This window comes from Mustela erminea, chromosome 13 (assembly GCF_009829155.1).
Source record: "Mustela erminea isolate mMusErm1 chromosome 13, mMusErm1.Pri, whole genome shotgun sequence".
In the NCBI taxonomy this organism is placed as follows: domain Eukaryota; kingdom Metazoa; phylum Chordata; class Mammalia; order Carnivora; family Mustelidae; genus Mustela; species Mustela erminea.
In genome coordinates this window covers 81,104,516-81,121,933 of record NC_045626.1, presented here as the reverse complement: position 1 = coordinate 81,121,933, position 17,418 = coordinate 81,104,516, and the positions used below count along the sequence as shown (strand labels likewise).

At 46.2% G+C, this 17,418-nt stretch overlaps 1 long non-coding RNA gene across 1 annotated transcript; it reads left to right on the top strand.

Moving 5' to 3' along the window:
• Positions 1–785: 785 nt before the first annotated feature.
• LOC116572267 lies at positions 786–15,477 on the top strand. The gene is made up of 3 exons (XR_004278191.1): positions 786–1,370; positions 12,578–12,660; positions 15,146–15,477. It is a non-coding gene; the product is annotated as an uncharacterized LOC116572267 (long non-coding RNA).
• Positions 15,478–17,418: the final 1,941 nt, after the last annotated feature.

The window sequence follows — 17,418 nt, the reverse complement described above, 5'->3', positions numbered from 1 at the left end:
TCCATTTATTCCTGGTCTGGCCAGGAAGGAGATGGTCAGCAGCGTCCATAGTCTACGCATTCATCACTTGAGTCATTTTGTTTTTACTCCATAAGCAACCCTGTCTCTATCTAATCAGGGGGCTGCTTCCTGTTTTTGTTCGCTGCCATTTGTCCTGCTGGAGCGATTTTTATCATCAAACAGTATGAAAATAGAATGTTAGGGATTGGCACCCCTCTCCTGTTGAAAGGCCGCGGGGCTGGCCAGTTGGCTTGGGCAGAAGATACGGAAGCCGCCCGAGACCCAGGCATGTATTGTCCACAGGACAAATAAGAAGCCTGCTCCTCATTCCCTTCACATGGACTCCCCTCAAAAAATAAAAATAATGATGCAATCTGTTTAAACCTAGCGACATGTATTTACAAGCATTTCGTGGTCATTCTTCCTGTAGAGCGGGGTGAATTTTCTTCGTTTGATGAATGGGTTCCTCCTGCCATCTGGAATGTGCACAAAGGTGGGCATTCCCATTCAGGGGTGGCTCTTCACTTCCTCCCTGGTCGACGTCTGCAGCCCGGAAGGAGCCACAGTTCTTGGTGTTGCCGCGGAATGGTGGCATGTGGGTAAGGAGGTGCCGCTTCCAGAGCTCTGGACAAGCAGGAAAGATCAATGACGTGAATGCCTCTCAAGGACTTTCTCCATGGGCCCAAGAGTTTTGGCAGAGCATGGCCTTGGGCTACATACTATCGGCCCTGTGGGAAGAAGGGTGGCTGTGGCCAAAATCTGTTCTGTTGCCGTTAGTCCCCCTCTGTGACTTCTTCAAGTCTTGAGTCAGTGCTCTTGTTTTAAGCACCTGCTGGGGAGCTGCTCTGGGGAGAGACCAGAAAAGAGAAGACCAAGACAGAGAAAATAGTCTCTATGTAGTGAATAGTTTCTTATTTTTCAGGACTCAACCACACTTCTGTTTCTTTTCTACCGCCATTGAAAAACCATTCCAATCCAACTCTTCTTTCTCATTTAAAAAGAAAATGGCCCAAGTTCAAGAACCCAGTTACACATCATAACAAATTCGACCTGAAAAAAAAAAATATATAAATATGTGGCTCGTGCACCTGCCTCCTCCATCCCGGACCCACGGCAGACATTGCTAATCAATCATGACATCCTTTTCTCCATGTTTCTCTGTGACTTCAGACGTCTTCTCAGAATAGCATTTTAAGGTAAAAAATGTGACCTCCTTGACCCCTGCCGGAAGTCCCCATTCCTTCAGAATGCCAAGCAAAGAGCAAACCTGCAGAATTTATTCACACCAACGTGTAAACAGCTCATCATATCTCCCTGAGTTTGAAGTTGCCAGATAAGATTCTGGATGCCCAGTTAAATTTGAATTTGAGGTAAGTAACTACTAATTTTTAGTGTAAGCATGCCCCCAAGTATTGCATGGGACATACTTGTACTAAAAAAGGATTTACTGTTCATTTGAAATTCAAATTTGACTGAGAATCCTGTGTTTTTCTTTGTGAATTCTGTTGCCATGATCTAACATCACCTTTTAAAAAGAGAGTTGGGAGACCGTGGCCTGTGTCTATTTCAGGCTTGGGCCACAATGGCGTGAGACTTTTGCTAGTAGATTTCAGGAGGGGAAGTGGTTTAGGGCCTGCTGTGACGCAGAATGAGAGCCTTCCTTTGTCTCAAAATTGCATCCTATCTTCCTACCCAGCCTATAGAGCAAGTGGTAGGAACAGAGACACACATTAGGCTTCCAAGGCTTACTAGCTTTCGGATAAACAGTCCCTTCGACATTGCTGTGGGAATGGGAGCTGGCAAGACAACCTGCTTTGAGCCCAGCGAGTCTCCCTGTCACCCATCCTGCCTTTGAGGATGTGGACTTCTTTTTTTTTCCCCTCAAGAACACAATGGTAAGGATCCAGGAGGAGGGAGACAGGCAGAACCCCAAAGGATCTGAAGATACCTGTGCATGGTTCTAGAGGCTTAAGTCCAAGATGAAAACACTCCTCTGCGTTTGCCTTGGCTGTGTCCACTTCATTTTCTCAGACGGAGCTGGTCTTCCCCTGGCACATACAGGGGTGGCACTCCTGGTTATTTCCAGCCATCACACGTTCTGATGGAAGGCGTCATGCCCTGCAAGGTGTAGCATATTTTGCGTGCTACCTGATTTTAAAGTGTGCAAAGGTGAAAGGTGGGCACAGGTATTTGACAGCAAGTTGTTTGTCTTGGCTGGCAGTTCCCAAACTTTGCTGCCCGTTTGAGTCCTTTACAGAGGTTTTATGCCTCCCGATGCTTGGGTTGCTCCCCAGACCAACCAACTCAGAATGTCTGGGAGTGGGAGCCAGGCAGAGGCATTGTTTTTTGAAGATTTCTAGATGATTACAACATTTGGCCAAATTTGGGAACCAGTGGTCTACGCTAGACGTGTTTCTCCTACTTCAGCAAACATGTTCTCGGCCAGCTAGACACCCAGGGATGTGACTGGGGGAAAGTCGCCCTTCCTTGTCCGGCTTGGGTTGGGGGGAGGAAGAGGGAGGAGGCGGGGGTCCCCTCAGGATAGAGTGGCATTGTTTTGTATCAGTTTCTGGCTTTCTAGCTTGGCTGGGCTGGGGGAACAAAGAAGGCTTCATGCAGGACAAAAGCGCACTGTTTCACCTAATGAGGAACAGTTGAGAGGTCTGGAGACAGCACCCCATCAGTGAGGGACAGAGGGCGGCAGAAGAGAGGCTTGTGGGGCCCGCCTAATGAAGACCAGTTGAGAGGTGCCGACCAGACACCAGACTCGCCTTTCTTTGTGAGCCCCCAACACCACCCCCTCCCACCTCTCCTGTCTCAAGAGGCTTGGCCCTCCTTCCAGCGAGAGAGAGACATGCTCAGATTCATCTGTCACAGTGACGGGTCCTGACCTTGTGACCTCTTGAGCCATGCCCTCCGGCCTCTGGATTTGACCTTTCCAAAGAGCCCCCTGTCCTCGGCCAGAAGGTCCCTATTGACGACCTGCTAGCGGCCACCTGCTGAAGGCCCCCCTGAGAAATAAAAGCCAGCAAATGGTTCACCAGGGACTCTTTGAGGCTTTGCTGGATGGAGTGCTGTGTCCGGGACCCACCAACCAATCTCTCTAATTGTCTGTCGCAAGATGCTTTTCCGCTTCCTTTCAGGACGCAGAGCTTCATTGAACTTGGGGGCTTATAAAAAGCAGCACTGTGTGACCAAGAGAGAGGGGAAGAGTTGCTGGGAGGGTCTCTGATGTCCCTGGCTGGCCTCCAGGCCTGGCTGGCAAGAGGACAGCATGGGCAGGCAGGCAGCTGAGCTGGAAGGATTTTACTCTCCCGGTGCACGAACTTCTAGAAACCCGGCTGGCTTCGGCAGAAGGTCCCACATTTGGGCCTGCATGGGAACAAAGTGCTCTACAATCAGGCCTGCATTTATCCAGATTGTCAAGTTCCCCATAGGGCAATGGAGAGCTCGTATCATGTATAATCTCCCTTGATGGGTTAACAAGGTCAAATATTGGTGATTTCATATAGTTTAAACTAATAATTGAATTTAGATACATTGGATCCTCTTTAAGAAGGAAGTGAGGGTAAAAAGGCAAATAGTTGTCATCCCACAGTTTCCATGAGTCAGGAATTTGGGAGCTGCTCACCTGGGCAGGTTTGCCTTAAGGTCTCTCTTGAGGGTCTAGTCAAGATGTCAGCTGGGGTTGTGATCTCATCTGAAGGCTTGCCTGGGTGGGAGGATCCACTCCCAAGGTGGTTCACTCAAGGGCTGTTGGCTGGGAGTATCCTCAGTTCCTTGCCAAATGGGTCTCCCCAGAGGGCTGCTTGAGTGCCCCCACAATGTGTTTGCTGGCTTCCCTCAGGATGAATGGTCCAGCACACAGAGTGAGAAGGAAGCTGCATTATTTTTTGTGAACCTATTCTTGGAAGTCATACTCCGACATTTCCAGAACCTCCTATTGGTTGCATGGGTCAGCCCTGTTCCACACAGGAGGGGAACATACAAGTCTATGAGACCTAAAGGCCAGGGTCACTGGGACCCACAGAAAGTCAATGCAATGTCATGGTTTACTTGTCCCCTGGCTATGTCCTCTCTGTATTTCTGGATGTATCTTGACATTATTTGAAGGCTAAGTCTCTCTGTTACCTCTCTCCCCTTGCATCCACTCTACTAAACTAAACTCTGGTACACCTGTACCTGGAGAAGAGCAGGGACAGACAGAGTTGGCAAGCACAGACATCCTTCACTGTTTGGCTTCTAGCATCTTGGGGGCCACATCCTCATTTATGGGAATTTCAAGTCTGGCAAGAGGAGCATTAGTATGGCCTGTAGTTTTGTAATTAATTTATTAGATACAGGCAAACCTTCCAAGAAACTCCAGCTTATACATTTTTCCACTGGCAGCTGTATAAATAACCTACTAAGTGCTGAACAAGAAAATGAGAGCTGCTAATATTTATCAGGTGTTTACTGCATGCCAGGCCCTTGGCTGAGGGCTTTTCCTGCCTGATCTCATTTGATTTTCATGATAACCCTGGACTGTAGGCACTGTTATTATCTGAGTTCATAGAACATGAAATTCAGAAAGGTTGAAACTCGTCCATGCTCCCAGGGCTGTCAAGAGTTAGGATTTGAAAGCAACTCTGTGGTTTTGGAGTCTGAACTTCTAGCAGTGATAATGAACCAGTATGAATGAAGGGACAGAGAGGTTCTAATAGATGACCCATGATAACCATTCGGTGCTATGATTCAGTGCTTTCAGACTTGGATCTTCTACATCACTGCAGGCTAGGCTCTCTGGAGCTGATGCTGAGATGGAGATCAGCACACAGGAAGTTAGTTAGGGACAGCTCTTGGCATCCACACTGGTGGAGAGGAGGGTAGAGAAGCCAGGATGAGTTTGAGGAAGAAGCAGAGTCTGGGGATAACCTCGGCCAACCCATGGCACACTCCGGAGCTGAGGCTGGCCCTTTGTAGAGGCGCTGAGTTTTGGGAAGAAGTCCAGTCTTTTATATCCTCCTCATCCACCCTTGAGTGTGGCCCTCTTCCATCTTGGAGGTCCCCAAAGAGTGCTGGTTCCTGAGGACCACCTCTCAGCAGGCATTCAAACAATGATGAGATGAAATGTTTTATTTCAGAGGGGGACCTGGGTGGTACCTCACCACATTTTGTGTCAGTATCTGATCTAATTGAGAAAGTCATACATAGTCACATAGACTTAGAGACGTACAGACCTGTCCACAGACTCACCTGCACTTGTAATGGACAATTCCAGGAGGGGCTAGATTGTAGGTTCAGTCATAAGAGCTCACCTGAGTGTTCGGAAGAAGGGGAAAATACATTAGAGGGTTTCACAGAAATTTCTTTCCTCTGAATTGCCCCCTGTGATCAGTGGTGAGCCCCCCGACTTCTACCCTTAGCAGAGATTCATCCTCCTGACAGAATATCTCCATACACAGTACCCAGTGTGACAGTATATGCAGATTCACAACAGGACTCACAGCGTATTGCATACCTGCATACTCTAACAGGTACCTACAATATCCCCACATGTGTGGCCCTAGGCACAACACAATACACCCATTCACACACAACGTGCCACTGTTGTACCTGACAGGCCTTCATGCATATATGAACACAGACAGTGGAGTTGGTCTAAAGTCACTGAGCAGATCTCCTCAAGATGAAATTATCTTTTAAATACTCTTAAAAAGCCCCCTTACAGGGAGATACATGGTGAACTAAACAAGTTTAAGGGGACTACTGAGACACATCTTACATCCTATGCCCACCCTGGGGAGTGTAAGGTGCTCCTTGTGGGGAATGTTGGGTAGAGTTCTGGTTACATTATTCATTTTCTGTCTCTCTGTCTCCCTCTCCCCCCACCTTCCTTATCCTCTCAGTAGTTGAGTGAGTGTTGGATAGACAGGTGTTGTTTCTCTACTCTGTCACATTGCCAGAACACACACACACACACACACACACGCATGCATGCACGCGCGCACACACACACACACACACCCGGCGGTGGAAGAGAACTTTGGGAAAGAGGGAGAAGGAAGAATTGCTGCCTTTCTCCTTGATGTCCCTTCATCTGAGCCAACCGCTGTCCTCACAACCTCCACACTGGGCACCGTGTCTCTGAGCCTAGTTGTCAATAGGAGGAGAGTGTGGAAAAAGACTGCCAGGCCCAGCAAAGTCTTCTGTAGCAATTGCCAGTCAGCCTCTTACCCGGGAGCAGACACTTTGTAAGTCTGAAGGGGCCGTATCGGATCAAATAAGGCTGACCCCTTGGCGTCACCCATGGTTGGAGCAGTGCTCTCTCTCTTCCCTTTCTGTTTTTTTCTGTAAGCAGTGAGCTCTTTCTTCCCCTTTCCTGCTTCCCTGAACCCTCTCGCTTTGCTTGTTCAATGTTCATTGTTTGGGACTGATCATCCTCTGTCCCCCATACTCTAAGATCACCCCTCTTCTCTCTCTGGAAGATCCCTCCTAACTGTGGGCTGCCCATCTGTGAGTTCACCCTGCGTTTGTCATCAAGGGCTTCTTTCTATCCCCAAGCCCCATTTCAGCAGTCTCCTCCTGCTTTCCTACAGCCCATAACTCTTCAGCCAGGGGATTAATATGGTGATTTATCTGCAAAATTCCTTGAGTGAGGGATGAGGAGGGAGGAAAGTCCACAGAGACCCTTGTCCCTGAATATCGAGTGGTTATTCAATACGCTTAGCAAATGATAAAACAAGCTCCAGGGGTCTGGGATGGGGGGTGGTGGTGACTGGATGGCTTGGGTTCAGTCAGGGGTATTGTCATTCTGGAAAGTTCCAAGATTTCCTCGCCATCCTCTACCCAACCCATACTGATGGGTGGTCCTACTTTTATAGGCCGTCTAACTCTTGAGGTAACTAGTGTTCCGCCACCTCATCTACCTTCTCTCAAGAACCCCTAACCCATGAGGCAGCTGGTTCTGCTAGAAGCCACATGACTATCCTTAGGAGCAGCATTGGACAAAAGACTTACAAAGCCTTGTCCTATCATGGAAAAGGTGGCAAAGAATATAGGAAGGGGGATGGAAACAGAAAGCATGATCAGAGTCTCTCCTCAGCCTGACTTTGGCCATGATAGCTATAATTTGAGGTGATCCCTCCTTAGGAGTTCTGTCTGGAGGACTCTATATTATCACTACCTAAAGCTCTGTCTGTTGTAAATTCCCTTTCTACTAGCTGGGAAGTGCTAACCCAGTGACACTCGCGGTCTCCTGGCTGGCTCTGTAGCCCGTGTCCCCTAGAAGCCAGCCAGCCTCAACCAAAGGCACGGTTTGCTGATGTAACATACAGAAGGGCTGGTGGCACATTTCCTCTCTCCTCTTTAGCCTCCACTTAATATTGGCACATTGAAGTCTCCAGAACATCAGGGAAGAGGGAGGGGGCAATGCTTTTTGGATACGGTAAAAGTGCATAGGGAAAAAGTGGAGGGAGATTGTGGCACCTGGATCATGTGGTCCCTCATCAGAATGGAGACACAAGTTGGAAACCCCCTCAGAAAAGGAGAAGGGTATTGTGTTGGGGGAGGGCTGAGAGCCTCTGCATGGTGTTATTGCTGTTGGTCATGGCATAAAGGGTGGAGGAGCTGGGGAAGCTTAGATAATGAAGAAATACAAATAAACACATGAGGGCAAAGAACTTAGCAAGGTGCTGATGAAGTAGGTCACCCCCATCCTCCCCACCATCTTCCCTTCATTCCAGCTGTCAGTTCAAAGGGCTTCAGTGTGACCTTCTAAAATGAACCTCAGAGTTCACCAAAAGAGTCCTTGCCCCAGATTTTCAATCCCTCATGGTTTAACCCTCTCCACTTAAAGCACTCCCCCAATGCCTTTTATTGCTTCTGTTTCAAAGAGTGTCAACAAGCCATGGGAGATCAATACACATTAGTCCATCTGTTTTCACATTGAGGGACTACCTTCAGCATATGTCTTGCCATTGATTAATTACTTTAGGCGCTGCCATCTTGATTGTGAGTTGGAGTTCTCTTGCCTGATCCACAGTCATAATTTAACTTGGTACCTACCATGTTTTCCATAACAGCTCTGGTGGAACACTGCTTCTCCCCGGTGTTGTCCAAACCAGAGAATAAGGTCATGTGCTCCAGGCCTGATGGATGGAACCAGAACTATGTTCTCTGGTTCCCTGACATAGTTCATCCTTTTGGGTACCACTGGCTATCAAAGTCAAGCCCCGTGCAAATCCATTCATTACACAAGCTTTTGCAGGACTGTTTACCTTCTCGAGCTGGATCCCTGTGCAGCTTGCTGAGTTTGGGAGATGCACTGGTGCATAATGAACTCAGGGAGAACTAATTCAGGTGTTTTCTCCCCAAATGCATTAAGCTAGCTATTGATGGTCAGTGATCATGGCCCAGGACTCTGGAGGACACCAGCAAGTAGGCTCCAATAAACAATATTTGATGTATAAAATATACTGACGTTGTATATGGCTCATTTCTCCCTGCTCCAATTATCAATTCCTGAAACCAGTTCCTGTAGTAATTCTGATGTGGAGTCAGATGACTGGGATCTGGGCTATTTCCACTGTTGAGTGTGTGGATGCAAAAGTACAAATTACTGAAGGTTCACCAAAACCGCACCACCAAACCCTTAATTATCCACTCTGCCAAGAGCATTTTAGCACAGATAATACAGAAATGAATACCCAAGGTGTCATTTATCTTTGGTTTTGGATTATGTGCCATGACCGTTTCTTTTTGCATCAGATTTTCCATACCCAATACTGCTGTTATTACTATTAATTTTACATAAAGTCACAGTGCTGTAGACTTGCAGAACCAGAAAACTGTTGAAGGATTTATTAGGCTCGTGATTTTCATCTTTTAAGTTAAAAAAAATTTTTTTTTTTAGAAAGAGTGCACGCGTGGAGACGAGCAGAGGGAGAGGGAGAGAGAAAAATTTTTTATGGTTCTATTTATTTATTTGACAGAGAGAGAGAGAGAGAGAGAGATCACAAATAGGCAGAGCAGAAGGCAGTGTGTGTGTGGGGGGAAACGGGTTCCTTGCTGAGCAGAGAGCCTGATGCGGGGCTTGATCCCAGGACCCTGAAATCATGACCTTGAGCTGAAGTCAGAGGCTCAACCCACTGAGCCACCCAGGTGCCCCAGGAGAGAGAATCTTAAGCAGACTCCATGCCCAACATGGAGCCCAATGCAGAACCAAACACAGAGCTCCGTCTCACCACCCTGAGAACATGACCTGAGCTGAAATCAAGAGTCAGACTCTAAACTGACTGAGCCACCCAGGTGCCCCAAGTCTCATGATTTTCAGACTTTATTCAATAAAGATCTGGGGTTCTGGAGAAGAACCGTGGGCAGCAAGGGGAAGACAAGTGGATGCAGGTCTCCCATTGTATAGATAGAAACGCTGAGTCCCAGGGAGGGGGAGAGAACTTCCAAGCTGGTTAGTACCAGAGCTGGAGCTAGAACTTTGATCTTCCTAGAGAAAACAAATACCCACAACTAAGATTTAAGAGAATGATTTAAAAAAAAAAAAAAAAAAGGACAGTAGTCTCAAAAACTGACCCATAGAACTTACAGAGCCTTCCAAGATTTGGTCCAAGAATTTTACCATGAAGTTTTCAAATATAGAGTGTTTAATGGAAATTTTAGAAATTTTAGATATTACCTACTTTACTTTATCAGGGTTGACCTGCAAAATGGAGTTATAAAAATGCAGAGGACAAGTGTATCAGGCAGACTGTGTGTGTGCGTGTGTGTGTGTGTGTGTGTGTGTGTGTAACAATGAAAGCCAAAAAGATTCAGAGACACATTGGAACAGAATTTCACAGGATAGACAGAATAAGACAGAAATTTTTTTTTCTAAAGAGAACGAACACAAGTGGGGTGGGGGGAGGAGAAGAAAGAGAGGAAGAGAGACTCTTAAGCAAGCTCCATGTTCAGTAGGGAGCCTAATGTGGGGCTTGATCTCACGACCTTGAGATCACGACCTGAGCCAGAATCAAGAGTAGGATGCCTAACTGACTGAGCCACTCGGGTGCCCCAAGACAGAGATTTGTATTAAAAGTTTCAAAAGGGAAAAAGTAAAGACACCCTCCCAGGAAATCTGTAACCCCCAGGATAAGAGCTCAGGTTTTGGAGTGAGAAGGGTCAAGATGGTCACCCTGTTTCTTCTACTGCCTACCAGCACATGATTTAGGGGGAGACATGCCATGTCTTCAAAGTACGCCTTCCTCTTCAGTAAAATACATTAATTAACAGTACCTTTCTCCAAGGCTTGCATTGAGAGTTACACGAGATAATATATAAAGTGTTCAGTAGAATATCCAGCACCGCTTTGTAGTTAAGAAATGGGGGTCATTATTATTTTGATTATTTTTACTTCTTTTTTTTTTTTTTTAGATTTTATTTACTTATTTGTTAGAGAGAGAGAGAGAGAGAGTGCACAAGCGGACAGAGAGGCAGGCAGATGCGGAGAGAGAAGCAGGCTCCCCGCCGAGCAAGGAGCCCCATGCAGGACTTGATCCCAGGACCCCGGGAACATGATCTGAGCGGAAGACAGTGGCTTAACCAACTGAGCCACCCAAGCATCCCTGATTATTTCTACTTCTATTACTATTATCACCCAATGATACGCCAGTTATACAAAACTGAAAATTTCCCGTAAGGTAGAAATTTCTATTTCTGTCCCTGTTTTTCAACCCTCTTTTTGAGTCAAGAATTCTTAGACTTTCTATAAATGTCTCCAGATAGCCCAGAAGAGAGGATGGCATTGCTATGACTGGTTTATTGAGAGCAAGAAAATATACCCAAAGTAATGCAAGAATGATAATTATAATTCTATTCTGAGTTCCATGATCTATGGCATTCTCCCACTGTGCGGAGAAAAATTCTTTCATCTTTTAGATCCAGCTGATTACAGTGATTTTCACCAAGTTGTCCCTGGAAGTTAACAAGGGGGATTGGATTCAGGGAGGTGACAGGAGAAAGAAGAAAGAAGCTGATATTTGCTTTCCTTATATCAGATCCTTTACACGATTTATTTCATTGGCTCTTTATTTTTTTTTTTTTAAGATTTTATTTATTTATTTGACAGAGAGATCACAAGTAGGCAGAGAAGCATACAGAGAGAGAGGCTCTCTGCTCAGCAGAGAGCCAGATGCGGGGCTCGATCCCAGGACCCTGGGATCATGACCTGAGCCGAAGGCAGAGCCATAACCAACTGAGCCACCCAGGGGCCCCCACTGACTGGTTAAAATAATCCCATGATTCACATCTCTGTGTTACAGGCATGAGGCTTTAAGAGATGACAGTGTTCTTGCCTGACCCGTGGCACGACCAGAAAATGTTAGGGAGTTGGATGCCAGTCTGGGAGTTCAGTCTTCCCAGGAAGGAATGTGAAGAAATATAACAGAGGTGGATTTTTGGGGTGTGGCTTGGGGAGCAGCTCAGTCAAGTGAATGCGGGGGCCCCTGGCTCCCCTCCCCCCGCCTTGTGGTTTGCTTTGTTTGCCTCAATTTGTCTGTACAGACCAACAAAGCACCCCAGCGGAGAGAAAGCTCCCAAATGTATGAACCCCAAATTTACCCTGCCAAGGAGCATCCAAAAAACCGATAATTCCCAGGCTCCCTTATTTGGCTGGGAATACTTCTCTTTGGTAATCACTCCAGTACCCCCACTCCCACCATTTTCCTTTTTCTCACATGCCACCCTTGCCACGGTCCCATGCCACCCAGCTCCCACAACAGAAAGGATATGCGATTTCCCCCAAAGCCAAATTCCTTGGGTGTTAAAGTTGTGGCTTCTTAAAAAGGCTGATGGCGGCTTAACCACAGAGGGATGAATCTGACGCTTGGGCTCCTTGCTGGGAAGGCGCCTGTGGGATGGTGTCACCTGTCACTGGGAGACAAAGAAAGTCGTGTTCTGCCACTCTGTGAATGGCAAGTCTGTTGGAATCCCTGACCTTGTTTGTTCAAATCCTGCCTCTTGTCAGACAGGGTGCAGGCGTGGGTTGTTTTTTTTTGTTTTGTTTTGTTTTGTTTTTTGTTTTGTTTTGTTTTTAGGCTTTTTTCCAGATTTCTTTTGTCAACACTTACTCTTGCAACAGAGATTTGGGGTTTTAGGATACCTGTTTCTAGAAGCTTCCATGATTTCATCTTTCCACCTGCTGCTCCTGAGAAGACGGGCTTCACACAATAGACAGATATATGATTCTACCGCGCAGCATTCATAGAATTAGCAGACCCAATGAGGAGACATCTTTTCTTCTTCACCTGTATCAGAATTTTAGGGTGTGAAGAAACCATGGCTGGCCTTATTGATCTGCTTACCTTACATCAGCCTACAGACGAATGAAAACTAGTTTTAATTAAAGCAAACAAACAATATTAGTTATGAAGAATGCTCTCTCCAGCATTCAAAGCTCCGGGTTGGAGCCCTGCGCCCTCCTGCCCTGTATCCATACTTGTTATATGAATTTGATGGGTTTAAGTAATCTCTTTGTTACTCAATTTTTTTTTTTTTTTAATGAGGATGCAGTGAGATCAATGTTTACAGTTATCGGCTCATTCTGCAGGTTCACTAAGAGTGTTGACTGATGAGAACAATGATTTCTTCACCCAACCCAATGGGAAGCCGTTGGCCTGTTTGATAGTAAAGGTAATCAAAAATGGGGTGGTCAGTTCATTTTATTGCAAACAGTCTGTACTTTAGAGAGAAAATGGTTTTCCTCACCTCACGCCAGTGTCTCCACCTTTGGTTTTTCCCAATGTGCACTGTCTTTCTTTAGAGCTTTGCTCATGCTGTTCTCTTCACCCAAGCTACCCTTCCCTTGCTTTGCTTACCTCGTGAGCTCTTACTTTTATTCCCCAGGCTCGGTTTAGCTACCTCTGTATTTCTCAAGGGTTCCTCTCCTGCCCTTCTCCACCCAGCCCCGATGACCTCCTTCTTTTTGGTCTTCTACAGCCTCTACCCACCCACATCACCACACTTAACCTATCCTGTCACCACTGACTTTTCCCTACCTCTCTCACCCACTGGAGCTCAAGATCTGGAGGGACAGAACCTGGGTCTTCTTCACTGTTGAATCCCCAGCCCCCCAGCCCCAGTTTGGGAACACACCAGACACTCAGCACATATTTGCTGGTTGAATGAGGAAGGGATGGAGGAACAGAAGTTCTGAGCACTGCCGTGGAAGAGTCTAGGGAAATGATTACAAAATGGCAGCCACCGATGGGTCAGAAGGGAGAGGGAGATGCCTGTATCTGCTCACCTTTGTCCTCTCTCCAGTGGACCCTCTGGTGAGGGCCGTGTGTCAAATCCTGGCACCATCAGATAGTGACTGAGTGGTCTGATGGAGGCTCCCCACTAAAAACAGAAAGTCCCATGGCCTGCCCTGAGGAGGCCTGCTTCTCCCCGCTGCTCAGACCTCACTCCTTGCCTGGGATCTTTCCTCCCTTCTCCTGTCTGGGGCCCTGTCTGCTTTCGGAGTCAAGAGGGGACTGTCTGCACCTTCTGCAGAGACAGCGAGGGAACGTGACGTCTCACTCTGGCCCCAACCCTGAGCGTCATTGGTGTTGGCTGGGGATCAAAGCCGCTGTTCCATTTTTAACCTTCACCAGGGCCCCACCTCACCCTGAGCATGTGTTCCCGACATTTCATTGTGTGCCAGGGGGATAAACAAAACCCACCCCCTGAGTCTAGGGAAGGATGCCTTCGGGGGAGCTCTGAACCCGGCGGAGGCAGATAAGTGTTTTTCCCACCCAGGGCCCTCCTTGAGCACTGGGGCTTTTCCTGAGCTTATATGACACCACCAAAAGGGAGACGGATGGCTTTATTTTTGTGCAGAATAAATCTACAGATGGTGACCCCCAACCAAAAAAATAAAATAAAATAAAACAACAACAAAAAAACAAAACAAAAAAACAACAACAGAAAAACAGAGCCTAGTGTGTGTGGAGATGGGAGTGTGGGGGGGCAGGGGAGTCTGTCTTGGGCTGTCCTCTCTGTTTCTATGTCTCCTACCTTTCTTCTTCTCCGGAGTCCCCCATCAATGTCACCAACATCCCCCGCCCTCGGTTGGTTATTGGGGTTGTTGACAGGAGGCCATTAGATTTCCAAATTGTTAATTAAGGTGCCCATAAATATGTGCTCTTAGAATTCTCAAGCAGTTGAAAATAGGTGTAAAGCAGAAACATGGTGTCTGGTACAAAATAGAAACTCAATAAACATTTGCAGAAGGAAGGAAGGAAGGAAGAAAGAAAGGGAAATAAAAATCCACCTACAGTCCATTCCTGTTAATATTTTGGTGAACGTCCGTCTATATTTATGTATATTTGAATGACATATACAAATAGGTTCATGCTATAGTCACATAATATATTCATACTTGGTATATGTGCGTAATAAATACGATACCATATTCTGCTGCCTGCATGCATAGTTGAGTCATAATGTGCATACGTGTACTTGCATACTTACATAATATGATATATGATATATATTATAACATATATATGATATATGATATACGACATATATACACACAATATACAATATGCAATATATTATATATTATATATACCTAGCATCTACCAGCCTGCACTGTGCTGTTCTATAGTATATACCATGAGACTATTAAAAAAGCATAGTGGTGTGTTCATATTGTATACAAAGTATCCTTTGCAAGGATCCTTTATGCAGTGATCCTGTATGCCAACAAGATCCCACTCTTCACCATGTTTCAGAATCTGCTTTTTTTTGTTTCTCACCATGACCTGGACATCTTTCCACGTCTATGAATGTGGAACAAATTGATCGCATTTCACAGCCTTCCAAGTACCCATTTGTGAAGCGATGCTATTACTGACTTCGCCAGTTCTTGGGAGCTGGTTTTGAAATCCCCTCCTTAAAGTCAGCTCAGACTTCCTTTTTCCTCTTGTGACTCTCTATCTCAGCTGTCTTCAGGCCCCATGGAGTCAAGGTCACAGTTTTCTGCTTTCTCAATGGCAAACCTTGTCAGCATTGTGAGAGCAGATGCACGCTTGCAGGAATCCTGTGGATGTCTTTGGGGTGCTTTGGCTTGGATGAAACAGCCCTCTCTTCTTCACCTTTACTGATCTCGATGTTTGTTTCTTTGCATCAGACTTTCAGGGGATGGAGTCTGGAGATCTAAAGGTTCTAAGGAGCTCTGTGTGTGTTCTGATGAGCAGTCAGAACAAAGAAGCATGGTAAGGCATGGAGAGAAGTGCCCTCTGAGGTCCCAAAGGGCCACAACGGGTCATTCTACCGCTGACCTTGCAAAAGTGACTTAATTTGCATGCAACACAGTTTCTTCACCTGAAAGACTGAGGAAGTTATCATGGAAGCAGGCTTCCTGGATTACTATGAGGATTAAAGGAAGTAAGTGCCCCATACACAGTAGCTGCTTTGAAATGTCAGCTTTTCTTTTTTCCGAGAGGCGTTGGATGTAGGAGATGGTAGGCTCTGGAATGAGCCATTTCTGGGTTTGAATCTGAGCTCCACCTCCTTGCAGAGGAGTGACTTAAATCCTGAGTTTCCATTTGCTCATCTGTAAGTTGGAGCTGAACTATTTATCAAAAATTATTGTCATAAAGCTGTAGGGCACTCAAATGATAGTTTCTGTTAGGGTTTACTAAATTCTAACCCTCTGTCACCAAATTCTTTGGTTTGTTCACTATTCCCACATCTTTGGCCATGTTTTCAAGGCTCTCATGACCCAAGACGAGGCCCATTTATATGTAGAAAATGTGGAGACAAGAGCCAGAAACTTCATTCTAATCCAGCCCTTCCTATTTACTTCCCGAATGACCTTGGATGAGGCACATAGCCTCTCACTTTTCCAGTTTCTCAATAGTTGATATTATTTACTATAAAACCAATTCTGAGTATATTCCTGGAACTTAGCAGTTTACAAAGCATTGTTCATAGTCTGTATTCTCCCTGAACATCCCAGTCAATTGTCAGGTTCGTAAATACACATTTAATACATCAACATTCTATCAAATTCAGAGCCCTAATTTTTCTTAATTAGGAAGGAAGTTGTGGGCAGAAGGATGGTAATAGGTGTTACTTCTTACGGGGCTAGTAAGAGCTCCGTTGTTAATCCATTCAACAAGCATTGTGTGATTGCCTGTAACATGCTAGTCATCGTATTATGACTTGAGGATAAAATAAGGCACAATCATTGCTCTTGGGTGTCTCATCTGAAGGGAGAGAAGTACATGGCAGCATTTAGCAAACGGGAGTGATGGCAGGTGTTCTAATCAAGGTGAGTTCTAACCAAAATGAAGGAACAAATACTTAATCCTGCTTGAGGGCAGGGAGGAGGAGTGTGTTCAAGACGTTTTAAGGCAAGAAAATCTTTGAATTCATCCTCTGTGATGAGTTTGCTAGATCAAAATGGGGGCTGATGGGGTAAAGGTGAAGAAAGAAAGAAAGGAAAGGGAAAGGAAAGAAAGAAGGAAGGAGGGAAGGAAGAAAGGAAGCAGCTCTTGGTAGATGGTCTCCTGCATTGAAAGGCTGAGAGGCAGAACCCATCATGGTATTTTCAAGGTGCTCGAGTTGTCTCGAGAGCAATTTGTGCAGGAGAGCAGGAGATGATGGGGCCAAAGCAGTCAGCAGGGCCCAGAGCTTGGAGAACCCTGAACTCCCCATTTGGGAATCTTCCTATTCAGAGAGCAATGATGGTTTTTACATGGAGAAATACAGTGGTCCAAATTGTGTTTCTGGATGACTGGGCTGTTAGTTTCTTTGTTTGAGTTCTCTAAAATGCAGATCCAGGGGCACCTGGATGGCTCAGTGGGTTAAGGCTCTGCCTTTGGCTCAGGTCATGATCTCAGGGTCCTGGGATCGAGCCTTGCATCGGGCTCTCTGCTCAGTGGGGAGCCTGCTTTCCCCTCTCTCTGCCTGCCTCTCTGCCTACTTGTGATGTCTCTCTCTGTCAAGTAAATAAATAAAAATCTTTAAAAAAAAAAAAAAAAACAAAATGCAGATCCAGAGGCAAGGATTTGGGTTGACGTGATTTATTTGGGATTGGATCCTGGGCAGAGGGTGGGGGGAGGGAGACAGGGAAGGGGAGAGAACCAGTGAAGTGTACACTACAGGGCAAGGGAGGCACCATTCCTTCAGATCTCTGGGCAGCATTGTGGAAATCTCAGCCTTCTCCCCCTGTGGCTGAGGATGCTGAAGTATTTATCCATCAGTTCCCCCATTCTGGATTGAAGGATGCTCGTGGTACTCCCTGTGTGTACGCCCTGTGTGTCCTTCCTGGGCTGAGCATACTCTGAGCCAGGGAACAGCCTTGGACAGAGAGATGAAGTGTTTGGGGTAGGCAGCCAGGTGTAAGGGCTGTCACTGAAGCTTCAGGTGAGCTCTGGGGTAAACTGAGGGGATGTG